Genomic DNA, 16,921 nt, shown 5'->3' with positions numbered 1-16,921 from the left:
GCTAAGCAAAAGAAGCCAGAAAAAAATACATTCCATTTGACAAAAGGAATCCATGTATAATTTTATTTATATAATGTTCAAAACAAGCAAAACTAATCTGTGTTGATAAAAGTCAGAACAGAATTTACATTGGGGAGATGAACATTGACTAGAAAGGGATGTGAAGGAAAATTTTGGGTGATGGAAATGTCTTAAATCTGTTCTGGGTAGTGGTTATACAAGTACAGTTGGCCCTTCATATCTGTGGATTTCACAACCCATCACAGATCAAAACTATTCAGATAAAAATGAATGGTTGCATCTGTACTGAACATATACAGATGTTTTTCTTGTCATTATTTCCTAAACAATAGAGTACAACAACTATTTGCATAGCATTTACACTGTACTAGGTAAAAGTAATCAAAAAATAATTTAAACTATGCAGGGAGATGTACATGGGTTACATACTATACTATTTTACATTAGGTACTTGAGCAACCATGGATTTTGGTATCTGTGGGGGGCGGTAGGTGAGGAGCTGGAACGAATCCCTCACAGTTATCAAGGGAATTTACATCCATAAAACTCATTTTCATTGAATTGTGTATGTAACCATAAAAATTCATCTGGCTGTTTATTTAAGCTTTGGATATTTTTTACCTCAATTAAAACATTAAATTATAGAATATTTTGAAGAAGGCAAAAAGAACACCCATTGTTATTTCAATCCCAACCCAAAGACAACTTCTAGTAACTATTTAATGCATATCCTTGTTCCTATGCTCATACATTTTCATATTTCTTTCTTTGTCTCTATTCATCTATTTACCTATCATATTTTATCACATCTAAGCATCTTTCAATTCTAAAATACACCATAAATTTCTGTACCATCAAGAAATAAGGAAAAAAAACTATTGTTGATTAAACTATTACACATCACATGTTGTAAGGTGCTTTTGGATTTCAGAGACATGAACATATGACAAAAGTATGTGCTAGAATTGATGAAGTATGGTATCAGATATAGATATAGATACAGATATGTCACATACAGATTTATATATGCACATATACATACACATTTTCTTTAACAAAAAAATTCAATCATGCTATATATATTAGTCTGTGAATTTATTTGCTTAATTACATAGCAAGGACATCCTTCCATGCCAACAGGTACAGATCTGTCTTTGTTGTTGTTTCTCATTCGTTCAAATGACTGTCTAGCATTTCTTGGTAAAGACATGATAATTCTAAAACCATTCTTCCATTGAGAGACAAGCAGGCTGTTCTCAATTTTTTCTATTTCAACAGTACTGCAAGCCAGATTCCCCAAAATATAGCTTTATGTACCTAAAATACAATGAGAATTTTTTGTAAATTGGATTTCTCAAATTGAAATTCAGTGTCAATGGATATGGGCATTTAAAATTGTAACAGATATCACAAATCATCCTCCACAAATTTTGAACCAATTCACGAGCCACCCAATAGTATATAGTGGAATCCATTTCCCACACCTTCACCAGCAATGGTTGCTACCAATCTTTATTACTTTTGCTAATCTAAAGGGAGAAATGGTGTTTCACTGACATTTTCTTTGGCCTTTTAAAAATAATGCAATAATATATTTATGCTGGAAATTACCAACACTAATATGAACTAGACTCTGCTGACAATGTCACATTGACTAAATATGTTTAAACGGAAGATACTGACCATGCTAGAGAGAAAACTTCTGCTTTGAAAAGGGGTTGGAACTGGCTACATTTCGCACAGAAATTCATTTTCCCTAGGAGTACCCCCCTATCCACAGCTCTTGCTGAGGGAAATAGTTCTGGGTAACTTCCTAAGCATAAAAAGTCACGCTCCATATTCACATCATCATTGCCTTACTTCTGGAGAATTTGACCAGAGACAGATTACTCCTAACCAGTCCTACAGAATGGCCAGCTACCCATGAGTTAGTCTAGTTTGTAAGCTTGGTTCCACAGTGAAACCAGTAAGTGGACTTACATCTCCATGGTGCTTTGTTACATCCTCTAACCTAATCCAATTCCTTCCCACAAATCCTTCCACTATAACCCTCTGGTAGCCTGCTCTGGGGTCAGCAAACACACTAAATTGCCAACCTTTCCTTAGTAAGTTCTTTCACATACTTTGCCTTAGTTGAAATCTGGCTGTTCTCTGAGACAGCATTTCTCCTGTAGCCCTAGGTTGTTTGTTCTCCCATAACTCACAACCTCTAGTCTTGAGATGGGATAGCTGTCCCTGCTCTCCATTTCTTCTTCCACACTATCTCTCCCGCTTTGCTCTTATAAAACACAAAAGCTCTTGCAAACTCACAGTCTCCCTTTGTTGCTATAAACTACTGACCTGACCACAACCGCTAATCCTGACAACCTGAACTCCTGGCTCAGTTTTCTGTCCACCCCAACTCCCGTCATCATTGTCACTAGTCTCAACATCCAGCAGCCTGGTTTTGCCTCTCCCACTCCACCTTCATTTCGATCTGTCTCATCTGCCCACTCCCACAGTCACACCTTGGATCTTCTCATCAACAGAAACATATCATCTGTGAAATGTCAGTTTAAACATCCCACTCCCTTACCACCACCTTCCATCATTCCAGATCACATGCTCCAGAACAGCCCCACCACTCCCACCACAAGTCTTTGATGTCAACCTCTGATTCCGACCATTTTCTCATGGCACTCCTGACTTCCCTTCCCTCTTGTCCATCCTAGATTTCATGAATAATCATTTCAGTTACTCCCTGGAAAATCCTACCAACTCCTTCACTCATACCCTCCTCCATCAGACTTTCCTGAAACACCAGACATCTCCCTCCTCGAGGCTGTCTCCAACCAGCTATATGTTGCTAGAGGAAACAACTGCATAACTGAGATGATGGGTTTCATGTTAATGTGATCCCAACAATTAATTGGGCTTTACCACTGCCCAGAGAGCTGATCATGTTTCTCTGACAGGCTCACCTTCCCACTCTCCAAGGTGAGTAAGTTCTCTCTCCCACACTTCCTCCTACGTATATCATTTCTTGCCTCACACTGAGAAAAAGCAGAAGTCACCAGAAGCAAACTGAACTTCTCACTACCCATGAGCAAGCCTACAATATCTGTACTCACCTTCTCTGCTTTTTAACCTGTTATAATGGAGGAAGTGTCCTCATTCCTAATAAAGGCCAGCTCTCCTTTTAGGCTCTGAATTCCATCCCATGAATTCATTCCTGCCTTCTAAAAGTCTGTACCTCCTTAGTTATGTTCTCTCCTGGAATAGAGTCAGTCCTCCCTTTCTCCCTACTAAACCACTCCCATCAGCAAGCAAACATGCTCTAGCGCCTGCCTCTTTAAAAAGGCAAATCTTTGCCCCTCCAGTTTCTGTATCATCTCTCTATCCCTTACTCATGGCCAAACTCACCAAGAGTTATCTCTACAAAATATATGTAAATCCTCACTTCATCTTATTGTTCTTTTGCTATGTTATTCTAGAAAATGTAAAAATAGAGAAGAAATTGATATTTATCTGTGAAAAAGACTCACACAAAATGCATAACAGAGGTTGCCACTATGGAAAGTATAGCAGAATAAAACTAGAAGCCTGACACAGAAGAGGGCTTCAGCATCATCCTTTTATTCTCAGTGATGCTCTCTGCTCTGCCTTCCACCTCCACACCCAATGGAAACTGCTCTCATCATCCTTCAACAAACCTCATGTTTTCAAATCTAATGAATATTACTTGGTATTCATTTTATTCAGCCTCCCAGTGTCTGTCACAGCACCTAGCACATGCTTCTCTCTGGGCTTCCATATACCACCTCTCTGGAACGTCTTTCTCAGTCACCTGACAGTCCCCTCCTCATCTACCTGAACTTAGTGTTCTTTGGAGGATTTTTCCTTTCATTATCTCTTCTATAACCATGGCTGTCAGTGCCATCTATCTGCTACAACTGTTGCATTAGTTCATTCTCACACTGCTAATAAAGACATACCTGAGACTGGGTAATTTATAAAGAAGACATTTGATTGGCTCACAGTTCAGCATGGCTGGGGAGGCCTTGGGAAACTTACAACCATGGTGGAAGGGGAAGCAAATACATCTTTCTTCAGATGGTGGCAGGAAGAGAAGAATAAGCAAAAGGGGGAAAGCCCCTCATAAAACCATCAAGTCTTGTGAGAACTCACTCACTACCATGAGAACAGCAGCATGGGGACTTCAACATCATTCTTTTACTCTCAGTGATGCTCTCTGCTCCTTCCACCTCCACACCCAGTGGAAACTGCTCTTATTACAATCATCCATCAACAAACCTCACGTTTTCAAATCCAATGTATATGATTCAGTTAGCTCCCAGCAGGTCTCTCCCATGACATGTGGGGATTATGGGAACTGCAATTCAAGATGATATTTGGGAAGGGACACAAAGCCTAACCATATCAACTGCTAGACTTATATCTTCAGCCCAGATAACTCCTTTGAGCTCCACTCTTCCTAATTCAACTATTTAACATTTTCCGGTTATGCACACTGGCTTATGCCTGTAATGCCAGCACTTTGGGATACCGAGGTGAGAGGACCACTTGAGGTGAGGAGTTCGAGACTAGCCTGGCCAACATGGTGAAACCCTGTCTCTACTAAAAACACAAAAATTAACCGGGTATGGTGGTGTGCTCCTGTGGTCCCAGCTACTCAGGAGGTGAAGGCATGAGGATGGCTTGAACCCAGGAGGCAGAGGTTGCTGTGAGCCAAGTTTGCACCACTGGACTCCAGCCTGGGCAATAGAGTGAGACTCTGTCAAAAAAAACCCATTTAACGTTTTCTTTCTGATACTGACAATTTTAAGTGTCCAAAACTCATTATTTTAACACCTTTCTCCACTTCCCTCTCTTCCTCTGGGTTTCTGCAGTAACTTTTATCACCATTGATTCAGTTGATCAAATCAGAAGTCTCCCTTTCACAAATATTCAGCATCTAAGCAACCAGTAAGTGGCTTGTAGTACCTCCTAATAGGCTATCTCATTTTTCCTCTCTTTATAATCTCTACTGCTAACACTGTAATTCATGCCATCATTCTCACCTGCATTGCTGGAATAGGCTCCTACCTGTTCTTGTCTCTTTCTTGCTGCCTCCTTTCCCACCCCTGATGTGTTTTTCATACATAAAGAACCTTCTTAAAACACAAAAACTGGATGATGTTGCTTTATTGGTTGATGTCTCTCTCTCCTTGTCTCTCTATCTCTCTCTCTGTCTGTCTCTCTTCTCCTTTCTCTCTCCTCTATTCTCTCTTACATGCTCTAGGACCCACAACTCTCTCACTGTATCTGGAATCCCCAGAACCTAGCTCAAAATTGAGACGTAAAAGGAGGACTTTAAATATTAAATGACTCAATGAAGTGGACAAATTAGGATATACTATGATCATTTAAAATCCAGATACAAAGAGCTAAGAAATCGGTAAGAGAGCCAGAAACCAATGCACATGAGTAAAGAAAGTTAAAATGACAGCCGAGGAGGAGTAGACAATATGAAAAATCGAGAAAATTATTAGAATTGAAGAGTATTTGGCATAGCGTCTGAGCCTTAAAGAGAAATTCTTTGGTGGTAGCTGAGATAGTACTCATGTAGTGTACTGTAAAGGCCGTGAAGCTTCCCGTGCCTCCATATGATCCAGTCTTTTGAAGTATAGTTGTTTGAGATTCAATTCCTCCCTATTCCTATGTTTATCTTTACAGCAGGCTGAAGGATCTTCTGAATTCCTTGGTATATCAGTTGTCTACCCAAATAATACTCTGTTGATTATCTCCTGAGTTGACTGGGAGGGTCTCTGTTCTTACAATTGTAAAAATAACAGATTAGGAGTCCGTATGATCCCTCCCAGGGCTGGTATTCTGTCTTGTTCATCATAGCTCTGTTTCTGATGCTGACACCCACTAGGAATCTGAAAAATGTGTGCTGAAATGAATTCAACAGATCAAAACTCTCCAATGATTTGATTTTTTGCTGTATTTTTTATGGTGGTTTTCCCCTTTCTTTTAGCAGAAAAAGTGAATCAATTCTAGTGAAGTCCATTTCATGGCTAATGAAGCTTTAACTGCAATGTGTCCCAGTGTAAAGACGGTTTTAGAGTATGATATGGTTTGGCTGTGTTCCCACCCAAATCTCATCTTGAATTATAGTTCCCATCATCCCCATGCATCATGGGAGGGACCGGGTGAAGATAAATGAATCATGGGGGCAGTTTTCCTCATCCTATTCTTGTGTTAGTGAGTTAGTTCTAAAACCATCAATGGATGGTTTTACAGGGGGCTTCCCCCTTCCCTGGGCACTCACTTTTCTCTCCTGTAGCCATGTGAAGAAGGACTGGTTCGCTTTCCCTCCACTATGATTGTAAGTTTTCTGAGGCCTTTCCAGCCTTGTGGAACTGTGAGTTAATTAAACTTCTTTCCTTTATAAATTACTCAGTCTTGGGCAGCTCTTTCTAGCAGCATGAGAATGAATTAATACAGTAAATTGGTACTGGGTAGTGGGGCACCGCTGTCAAGATATCCAAATATGGAAGCAACTTTGGAACTGGGTAACAGGCAGAGGGTGGAACCGTTTGGAGAAGACAGGAAAATGTGAGAAAGTTTTGAACTTCTAGAGACTTGGAGGGCTCAGAAGACAGGAAGATATGGGAATGTTTTGAACTTCCTAGAGACTTGGAGGGCTCAGAAGACAGGAAGATATGGGAATGTTTTGAACTTCCTAGAGACTTGGAGGGCTCAGAAGACAGGAAGATATGGGAATGTTTTGAACTTCCTAGAGACTTGGAGGGCTCAGAAGACAGGAAGATATGGGAATGTTTTGAACTTCCTAGAGACTTGGAGGGCTCAGAAGACAGGAAGATATGGGAATGTTTTGAACTTCCTAGAGACTTGTTGAATGGCTTTGACCAAAATGGTGATAATGATATGGACAATAAAGTCCAGGCTGAGGAGGTCTCATAGGGACATGAAGAACTTTTAGAGGACTGGAGTAAATGTCACTTTTGCTATGCAAAGAGACTGGTGGCAGTTTGCCACTGCCCTAGAAATCTGTGGAACTTTAACCTTGAGATAAATGATTTCAGGTATCTGGCAGAATAAACTTCAAAGCAGCAAAGCATTCAAGAGGAATCAGAGCATAGAAGTTTGGAAAATTTGCAGCCTGACAATGCAATAGAAAAGAAAACCCCATTTTCTGCAGAGAAATTCAAGCCTGCTGCAGAAATTTGTATAAGTAACAAGGAGCCAAATGGTAATCAACAAGACAATGGGAAAAATGTTTCCTGGCCATGTCAGAGGCTTTCACAGCAGCCCCTCCCGTCATAGACCCAGAGGTCTAGTAGGAAAAAATGGTTTTGTGGGCCAGACCCAGGGCCCCACTGCTGAATGCAGCCTAGGGATTTGGTGCCTTGCATCCTAGCCACTCCAGCCATAGTCAAAAGGGACCAAGGTACAGCCCATACTGTAGCTTCAGAGGGTGCAAGCCCAGAGCCTTGGCAGCTTCCATGTGGTGTTGAGCCTGCAGGTACACAGAAGAACTGAGGTTTGGGAACCTCCACCTAGATTTCAGAGGTTGTATGGAAGCACCTGGATGTCCAGACAGAAGTTTGATGCAGGGGCAGAGCACTCAGAGAGAACCTCTGATGGGGCAGTGTAGAAGGGAAATATGGGGTCAGAGCCCCCACACAGAGCCCCCACTGGGGTACTGCCTGGTGGAGTTAGAAGAAAAGGGCCACCATTCTCCAGACCCCAGAATGGTAGATCCACTGATAACTTGCACCATGCACCTAGAAAAGCCACAGATACTCAATGCCAGCGCATGAAGGAAGCTAGGAGGAAACTTATAATGGTTTTATAAGGAGCTTCCCCCTTCACTGGGCACTCACTTTCTATCCTGCTTCCATGTGAAGACATGCTTGCTTCCCCTTACACCATGATTATAAGTTTTCTGAGACCTTTCCAGCCCTGCAGAGCTAGGAGTCAATTAAAGCTCTTTCCTTTATAAATTACCCAGTCTTGCAGAGTTCTTTATAGCAGCATGAGAATGGACTAATACAGAGTATTACTTGGATAAACAACCAAAACTCCAGGGATCTCTTAATGGGACATGTGTTTAGAGTGCCCCGTGCACATTAGTGCAACCACACCATAATGGGAGGAGGCCTTTTCTACCAGAAACAAGTAACCCCTATGATACACCAGGAGAGCTAACCTGTCCAAAGCGTCTCTCCCTGCTGCTTTCCAAAAAGGGTCTTAAACAATCACCTATTGTTATTTATTTGTACCATAAAAGAGGGGACGAGCATTCCTAAAACTAAACCAAGTAATGCCAACCAAATCAAGTCAAATGCAATTGTATAACTTTTCCATTCCATTATCCCACAGCTGAATATTTTATGGCACCAGTGTGATGAATTGGATACCCCATGAGCATGAGAGCTAGAATTCTAATCACACATCTTTTATCTTGTTTTGAGGTCTTGAGCAAGTCACTTAACCTTGCTGTGCCTGTTTTCTCATCTGTAAAATGAGAACAGGTGGGCAATAATGTACAACTTTGTATTTTGTTTGGAAGTATTAGTGATAATAAGGGCAGTCCTGCTGGTTGGCTCACAGTAGATGCTTGGTACTGAGATAATTGAGAATCCATTGTATACTGGAGACTACTTTTCTAAACCTGACTGTAAGATCTCTGAGGATAATATACTCTCTTTTTCTGATTTCTTGAGCAGACTTTAGTTTATTCAGGTTTAGTCCATTTATTTCTGTTTTTTTAAATTTAGTAATGAAAGCAATTGGAGCTCTAAATTTTCTTTTGGGTAAATCCCATATATTTTGATATACAGTCATGCATAACATAATGATTTTGCTCAGTGATGAACCACATATACAATGGCAGTCCCATGACATTATAGTGGAGCTGAAAATTTCCTATCGCCTAGTGACACTGTACCTGTTATAACACAACATATTACTCACTTGTATGTGGTGATGCTGGTGTAAGCAAACCTACTGTGCTGCCGGTTGTATAAAAGCACAGCACATGCAATGATGTACAGTACATAACACTTGATAATGATAATAAACAACTATGTTACTGATGGATGTATTTACTATACTATTTATTTTAGAGTATGCTCCTTCTATTTATTAAAAAAAATACTAAGTTAACTGTAAAATAGTGTCAGGAAGATGCTTCAGGAGGTATTCCAGAAGAAGGCATAGTTACTGCAAGTGACGGCAGCTCCATGCATATTATTGCCCCCTGAAAACCTACCAGTGGGACAAGATATGGAGGTGGAAGACAGGGATTTTGATGATCCTGATTCTGTGATGGCCTAGACTGTGTGTTTGTGTCTTGGTTTCAAACAAAAAAGTTTTAAAAGTTAAAAAAAAAAATAGAAAAAAAGCTTATACAATAAGTATATAAAGAAAAAATATTTTTGTATGGCTATACAATGTGTGTTGTAAGCTAAGTGTTATTACAAAAGAATTTAAAAGTTTTAAAAAATGGAAAAGTATATAAATTTTTAAAGTTACAATAAACTAAGGTTAATTTGTTATTGGAGAAAGGAAAAACATTTTTATCAATTTAGTGTAGCCAAAGTGTACAATGTTTTTAAAGTGTATAGCAGTGCACAGTAATAACCTAATATCCTAGGCCTTTACATACACTTACCACTCTCACTGAGACACCCAGAGCAATTTCCAGTCCTGCAAATGCCATCATGGTAAGCACCCTAGACAGGTGCACATTTAAAACATTTTTTTTTATTTCCATACATTTTTGGGGAACAGGTTACATGAGTTCTTTAGTGGTGATTTGTGGGATTTTGGTGCACCCATCACCCAAGCAGTATACACTGAACCCAATGTGTAGTCTTTTATCCCTCACCTTTCTCCCAGCCTTTCCCCAAATCCCCAAAATCCATTGTATCACTCTTATGGCTTTGCATACCATAGCTTAGCTCCCGCTTATGAGTGAGAACATAAGATGTCTGGTTTTCCATCCCTGGGTTACTTCACTTAGAATGAAAGTCTCCAATTCTGTCCAGGTTGCTGCAAATGCCACTAAATAATTCCTCTTAATGGCTCAATAGTATTCTACTATATATAGATAGATAGATAGATGCATGTATACACATATGTATACATCTATATATATGTATAGATACGTATACATGTATGTATATATATACATATGTGTATATGTATATATATATCTATATACACATACATACCACTATATATATATATATATATAGTAGAATACTACTCAGCCATAAAGAGGAATTAATTATATATATTTTTAATTGTATATAATTAAAATATATATAATATATATTAATATATATGTATACATATGTGTACACACACACACACACACACACCCCACAGTTTCTTTATGCATTCATTGATTGATGGGCATTTGGGCCTGTTCCATATTTTTGCAATTGCAAATTCTGCTGCTGTAAACATGCGTGTGCAAGTATCTTTTTTGTATAATGACTTCTTTTCCTCTGGGTAGATAACCAGCAGTGGGATTGCTGGATCAAATGGTAGTTCTACTTTCAGTTCTTTAAAGAATCTCCATGCTGTTTTCCATCGTGGCTGTACTAATTTACATTCCCATCAGCATTGTAGAAGTATTCCCTTTGCACCGCATCCATGCCAACATTATTACTTTTTGATTATTTGATTATGGACATTATTGCAGGAGTAAGGTGGTATTGCATTGTAGTTTTGATTTACATTTCCCTGACCATTACTGATGTTGAACAATTTTTTTCACATTTGTTGACCATTTACATATCTTCTTTTGAGAACTGTCTATTCGTGTCCTTAGCCCCATATTTTTTACTGTACTTTTTACGTTTAAGTATGTTCACATACAAATATTTGCCACTGTATGACAGCGCCCACTGTATTCAGTACAGTAACATGCTGCACAGGTTTGTGGCCTGGAGCAGGAAGCTACACTATATAGCCTTGGCGAATAGTAGGCTATACCATCTGAGTTTGTGTAAGTGCACTCTTTGATGTTTACATGATGACAAAATCACTCAAGGACACATTTCTCAGAACATATCCTTGTTGTTAAGCAATGCATAACTGTTTATTATTTCTAATCATATTTACTTCCTAGATATTATGACATTGCTAGTTTTGCATCCTCTTTGACACAAAAGATTTTTAAATGAGAGTTTATAATTCACATGCTTTTTTTAATTTCTAAGGGACTTGAGATTTTGCTATTATGCCTTATGCTTTATTACATTGTAGAAAAGAAATAGGACCCCTAAAAGTGTTATCCAATAGAAATATAATGTAAGGCACAAATGTGAGCCACACAGAGAATTTTAAATATTCTAGTAGTCACATTTAAAAAGCGAAAAGAAACAGATAAAATCAAATTTAATTTTTTTTATTGTACGTTTTCTAGGGTACATGTGCAGATCATGCAGGATTGTTGCATAGGTACATACATGGCAATGTGGTTTGCTGCCTCCATCCCCCTATCACCTACATCTGGCATTTCTCCCCAAGTTATCCCTCCCCGACTTCCCCACCCCCATGCTGTCCCTCCCTTGGACCCCACAACACACCCCAGTGTGTGATGCTCCCCTCCCTGTGTCCATGTATTCTCATTGTTCAACACCCGCCTATGAGTGAGAACATGTGGTGTTTGATTTTCTGTTCTAGTATCAGTTTGCTGATAATGATGGTTTCCAGATTCATCCATATCCCTAAAAAGGACACAAACTCATCTTTTTTTTATGGCTGCATAGTATTCCATGGTGTATATGTGCCACATTTTCCTTGTCCAGTCTATCATCGATGGGCATTTGGGTTGGTTCCAGGTCTTTGTTATTGTAAATAGTGCTGCTATTAATATACATATGCATGTGTCTTTATAATAGAATGATTTATAATCCTTTGGGTATATACGCAGTAATGGGATTGCTGGGTCAAATGGAATTTCTATTTCTAGGTCCTTGAGGAAGCGCCACACTGTCTTCCACAATGGTTGAACTAGTTTACACTCCTACCAACACTGTAAAAGTATTTCTATTTCTCCACATCCTCTCCAGCATCTGTTGTCTCCAGATTTTTTAGTGATCAGCATTCTAACTGGCGTGAGGTGGTATCTCAATGTGGTTTTGATTTGTATTTCTCTAATAATCAGTGATGATGAGCATTTTTTCATATTTTTATATAATCTAATATACCACAATATCATTTGAACATTAAAATATTAGTGGGATATTTTACTGTTTGCCACCAAGTTTTTGAAATACGTTGTGTATTTAACACTTACATCTCATCTCAATGCATACAACACTTCAAGTACTCCACAGCCAGATGTGAATTGTGGTAACCATACTGAACAGCCCATATCAATAGTATATTTTTTCTTTGGAAAAATTATTAGAGCATTGTTAGGCCTAAGATATGATAGAGTTTTGTTCACTGGGCACTGTATCAAAAGTTTATTCTCTCTTTGTAGGGTTCAATTTATTTCTATAAAAATATCTTCTAAATTATGTTCACTTTCGCTTTATCTTGAGGCCACTGGATTTGCCAAGTTTCCAAAAAGGTGTAATATATTTTTCCACCACAATTTTGATGCTGTCAAATTTTTCTTATATTTTCTGAAGATTTTACTTCTAATATTTTTGTGCTGTATTCATTGGTGCATAACTATTCATGACAGTTATATTTCATTATGAGTCACAAGCTCTATCATTATAAAGCATTTCTTTTTGACCTATTCAATACCTTTTGCCTTGAATTTTACTTTTCTGCTATTAATACTGTGATACCTCTATATTCTCTTGGGTTGTCTCAGCCAGTATGCCTCTGCCTCATCTTATAATTTTAACTGTCCATGTTTCTTTAAAGAATTCCATGTCTCTGAATCACTTTACTGAACTCAGTATTGAATCTGTGATTATAAAGAATCTGACTAAAGAATCTTCTCTCAGAGGGGCATGGTGGCTCACGCCTGTAATCCCAGCAGCTGGGGAGGCCGAGGTGGGCAGACCACCTGAAGTCAGGAGTTCAAAACCAGCCTGGCCAACCTGATGAAGCCCCATCTCTACTAAAAATACAAAAATTAGCCAGGTGTGGTGGTGGGTACCTGTAATCCCACTTACTCCAGAGGCTGAGGCAGGAGAATTGCTGGAACCTGGGAGGTAGACATTGCAGTGATTGTGCCATTGCGTGGTCCCAACCCAGGCCGACAACAGAGACTCCATCTCAAAAAAAAAAGAAAAAAAGAAAAGAATCTTCTGTCTTCTACAGTCACAATATAATTGAGCCTTAGAGATCTACAAGTTTACTTAGTGTACATTCCTTTTTAATAACATCAACTCCCTATATATTTATAGCATTCTGTAGCCTGAAAATCACTTTCTTATCTATCGTCTCCTTAATTTTTGCAGCCACCTCTGAAGTTGAAAAGGCAAAGATTGTCACTCGTCCTGATTCTGAGCATAAGGTAGTGTAATCAGCTCAAGTATTATAGTCATGGATACCAATTAGCTCAGGCACTTAAGGCACAAACCAACAGTTCACTGTAAGGAAGGTGGTTCAAGACAAATATGCAGTTTGGGAGAGTGGAGCAAGTCCTAGAGTGCTGTGACTTTTGTCTGTTTTTCTAAGTATTGAGATTTGGTCTTTTATTTTAAACTACAAAGCATTCGTTGATTACACTGTAGACTAAACTGCTAGCCAGTGAGAATACAAAGTTGAATGAGGCATAATCCCTGTTTCATAGCACTCACAGAATAGTTTCATGGTTCTCAAATCTCACTGATCGTCACAATTAACTAGAAATTTTTTTTAAGTTACAGTTCTTCTTGGCACCCTTCCGGGTACACTCAACAATCTTGGGACTAGAATGCAAAAAAATTGTATGTTTTAAAACTCTGCAGGCCCAGACAGAATTAAGGACACTGACATTCTATCAGGTTGGTGCAAAATTAATTGCAGTTTTTGCCACTGAAAGTAATGGTAAAATTGCAATTACTTTTGCATCAGCCTAATACTAAAACAAAATTGTTGGCATATATAGCAATTTTTATAATATTTTGCTTGTATCATCTCATTTAATTCTCATAGCAACGCAGTGAAGCAATCGTAGATTATATTCACTTTATAAATATGAGTATTCAAAAGCAAAGTGGCTTCCCGAATCACAACCAGTGATTGATAAAGTATAGCCAGGAATTGCAATTCATTTCTCCAAGCCCAGTGCTCCTTCCTTTTCACCTCTACTTCATAAAACCAACGGGAGGAAAGCAGTCCTAGATAAAGAGCAGAAGAGGAAAGAGGGAGCATCCTATTCTTATTACTGAGAGCTTGGACAAGAGCCTAGCACAGTGACTAGGCTTCTAATAGGAGCTCAATGAATGTTTTTCCATTTAACTAAGCTCCTATGTGTACTACCAATGGAAAAAGGCCAAGGCAGACTGATGTTGCAACTCCCCAAGTCCAGAATCAGAGCTCTGGGATGATGTAAACAACCAACTAGTTAATCAGTGCTCACCAAATGTCAGAAACTATTAGTGTGACATCAGATGTATATAACCACATGCACACACATGCCCAATTTAGTCCTCACAACAACTTTATGAAGTAGAAACTATTATCAAGCCCATTTATTGTCTAGGTGAGGAAGCCAAGAGACAGAAAAGTTGATTAACTTGCTCAAGGTCACAAATAAAGCAAGTGTTGGAGACAGGATTTTGGCTTGTCCCAGAAATAATGTTTTTAACAATTTTACCATAGAGCCAATTTGCACCATACTGGATTTCCAGCCTTTGGCTCTGTCTAGAATTAAATTATGACACTTTGTGCCCATAATTTTTTGCAGTTACACCATAGTCTCTATATCCCTAGAATCATTACTCAGCTGGGAAAATCATACCTTGCCTCAGTCCCTGGGCATTGCCCTGATTTCAGCACACACTAGGCTATTTCACACATGTGGCCAGGTTCCTACCTATGTGTGCCACGGTGCCTCTGTATTTCCTGCCTCAAGGATTTCTCCAAAACCATGGAAGTCTGCTCAGCCCTAATGCAAGGGCAGCCTGGCAGTTTGAAAATAGTCAAATTTCCAGAGTCAACCCTGACCCAGAGGAGGATGGAAGTTGCTGGATAAATACTCCAGGCTCACCGTTCCTCAGAGAGACAATTCTGAGGCATGGTGTACAGGTTTCTCAACCTTGGCAACATTGAAATTGAGAGCCGGATAATTTTTTATCTTAGGGTTGGGGTCTGTCCTGTGCATCATAGGATGTTTAGCAATATCCCTGGATGCTTCAGCATCTCCCAATTATGACAATTTAAAATGCTCCCACGCATTTCCAATGCCATCAGGAAAGAAAAAAACACTCACAGTTAAGAGCCACTGAACAACATGGATTGACAGAGGGTCTTCAAAGGGATTGAGCTCCAGCTTCTCATAATAGTGATCAATTCAATGACATACTCTTCATGTTGGAGATAGGGCCTGCTGAGTGGTGTTTGTTTGAGTCATGGGGGCAGATTCCTCATGCACAGCGTAGTGCCTAGTGCCATTTCCATAGAAACGAGGAAGTTCTCACTCTAGTCATTCCCTTGAAATTTGATTGTTAAAAAGATCCCGGCACCTCCTTCCCTTTCTTCCTTCCTTCCTTCCTTCCTTCCTCTTTGCTGAATGATGCTGGCTCCACTTTCCCTTCTGCCATGAGTGGCAGCTTCCTGAGGCCCTTACCAGAAGCAGATGCTGGTGCCATGCTTCTTGCACAGCCTGCAGAACCATGGGCCAAACAAACCTCTTTTCTTTATAAGTTTCCCAGCCTCCAGTATTTCTTTATAGCAACGTAAAACAGAGTAAGACATCCTTTATTGGACTTTTCCCTTTCCCCTCTTCTACTCCCTGGTTTACCTCCCAAAGAAACATCTCATCAAAGTTCTTGCCTTAAGCTTTGTTTTGACGGGAACCTACATTCAGATAGTAGATATTAACAAGCAGCTCTTAATCCATGCAAAGATACCAACTGATGGAAATGGATGTCATTAACCTCCTAACAGTGAAGAAAGAGCTCACATTTGGTTCCATCTGAGGCCTTCAGGTAGATCTTCATGGCCCACTGGAGACCTATAGGCATACTTTCAGAACCATGGGCCTGGACAACAATTCTGTGCAAGAGGAAACTTGCTTAAGCCCTTTCACGCTCCAATAGGTGGGTGAATGGTGCCACACAGCACATATGGAAGACATCTAGAATTATCTGTGCAGCTGCCTCAGGTCAAGAACAGTGATTCACAGCTCCTCTTGGATTTATCTGACCCAGAATCTCTGACAGTGAGGTCTGGACCTGTATATTTTTAATGAACTATTCATAAGAAGTCCTGATGTATGGAATTGTATATCCATTCTAACCTAATCGCTCAAAGCTCTGAGTTTGATAATGCAAGTGACCTCCTCAAGGACCCAAGGAGAATAAGAGGCTGAAGAACAAGAACCAGACCCCAAGCCCTGACTCCCAGGCCTGACATACGGCAGCTGTGTGGCAGCTCTGGACTCCTCACTCTCACTGCTCAATTCCAAGGGACTGGGGCTGGGAAGATGGAGGAAGAGGGAAGAAAAGGCCCAGCTGTTGCCTGCTCTGGGAAGCTTGCCTCAAAGAGAACCCAAATGTTCTTGAACCTGAATAATTCAGATTCAGGCCAAGGGTTTGCACAAAATATTCTTGTTCAGGAAATACAGGTCATAAAGCATAGCACTGGGGTGGGAGGGGCACAGGAATGTAATCCATTATCCAGAGACCTGGATAAAGAAAATGATCTTTGAGAATATTTCATGAACCCAAACCATACCACCCAGAAGGGAGCTGAATCAGCC

At 39.7% G+C, this 16,921-nt stretch overlaps 1 long non-coding RNA gene across 1 annotated transcript in view; it reads right to left on the bottom strand.

Moving 5' to 3' along the window:
- Nucleotides 1-974: 974 nt before the first annotated feature.
- Nucleotides 975-16,921, bottom strand: part of LOC144582763 (uncharacterized) — a 63,612-nt gene continuing 47,665 nt past the window's right edge. The window contains exon 4 of the long non-coding RNA XR_013536175.1: nucleotides 975-1,338. This is a non-coding gene — a long non-coding RNA (uncharacterized LOC144582763). The remainder of the gene's footprint in view (nucleotides 1,339-16,921) is intronic.

Source organism: Callithrix jacchus, chromosome 1, assembly GCF_049354715.1.
Source record: "Callithrix jacchus isolate 240 chromosome 1, calJac240_pri, whole genome shotgun sequence".
NCBI lineage: Eukaryota > Metazoa > Chordata > Mammalia > Primates > Cebidae > Callithrix > Callithrix jacchus.
This window is presented reverse-complemented; position numbering and strand designations above follow the sequence as displayed.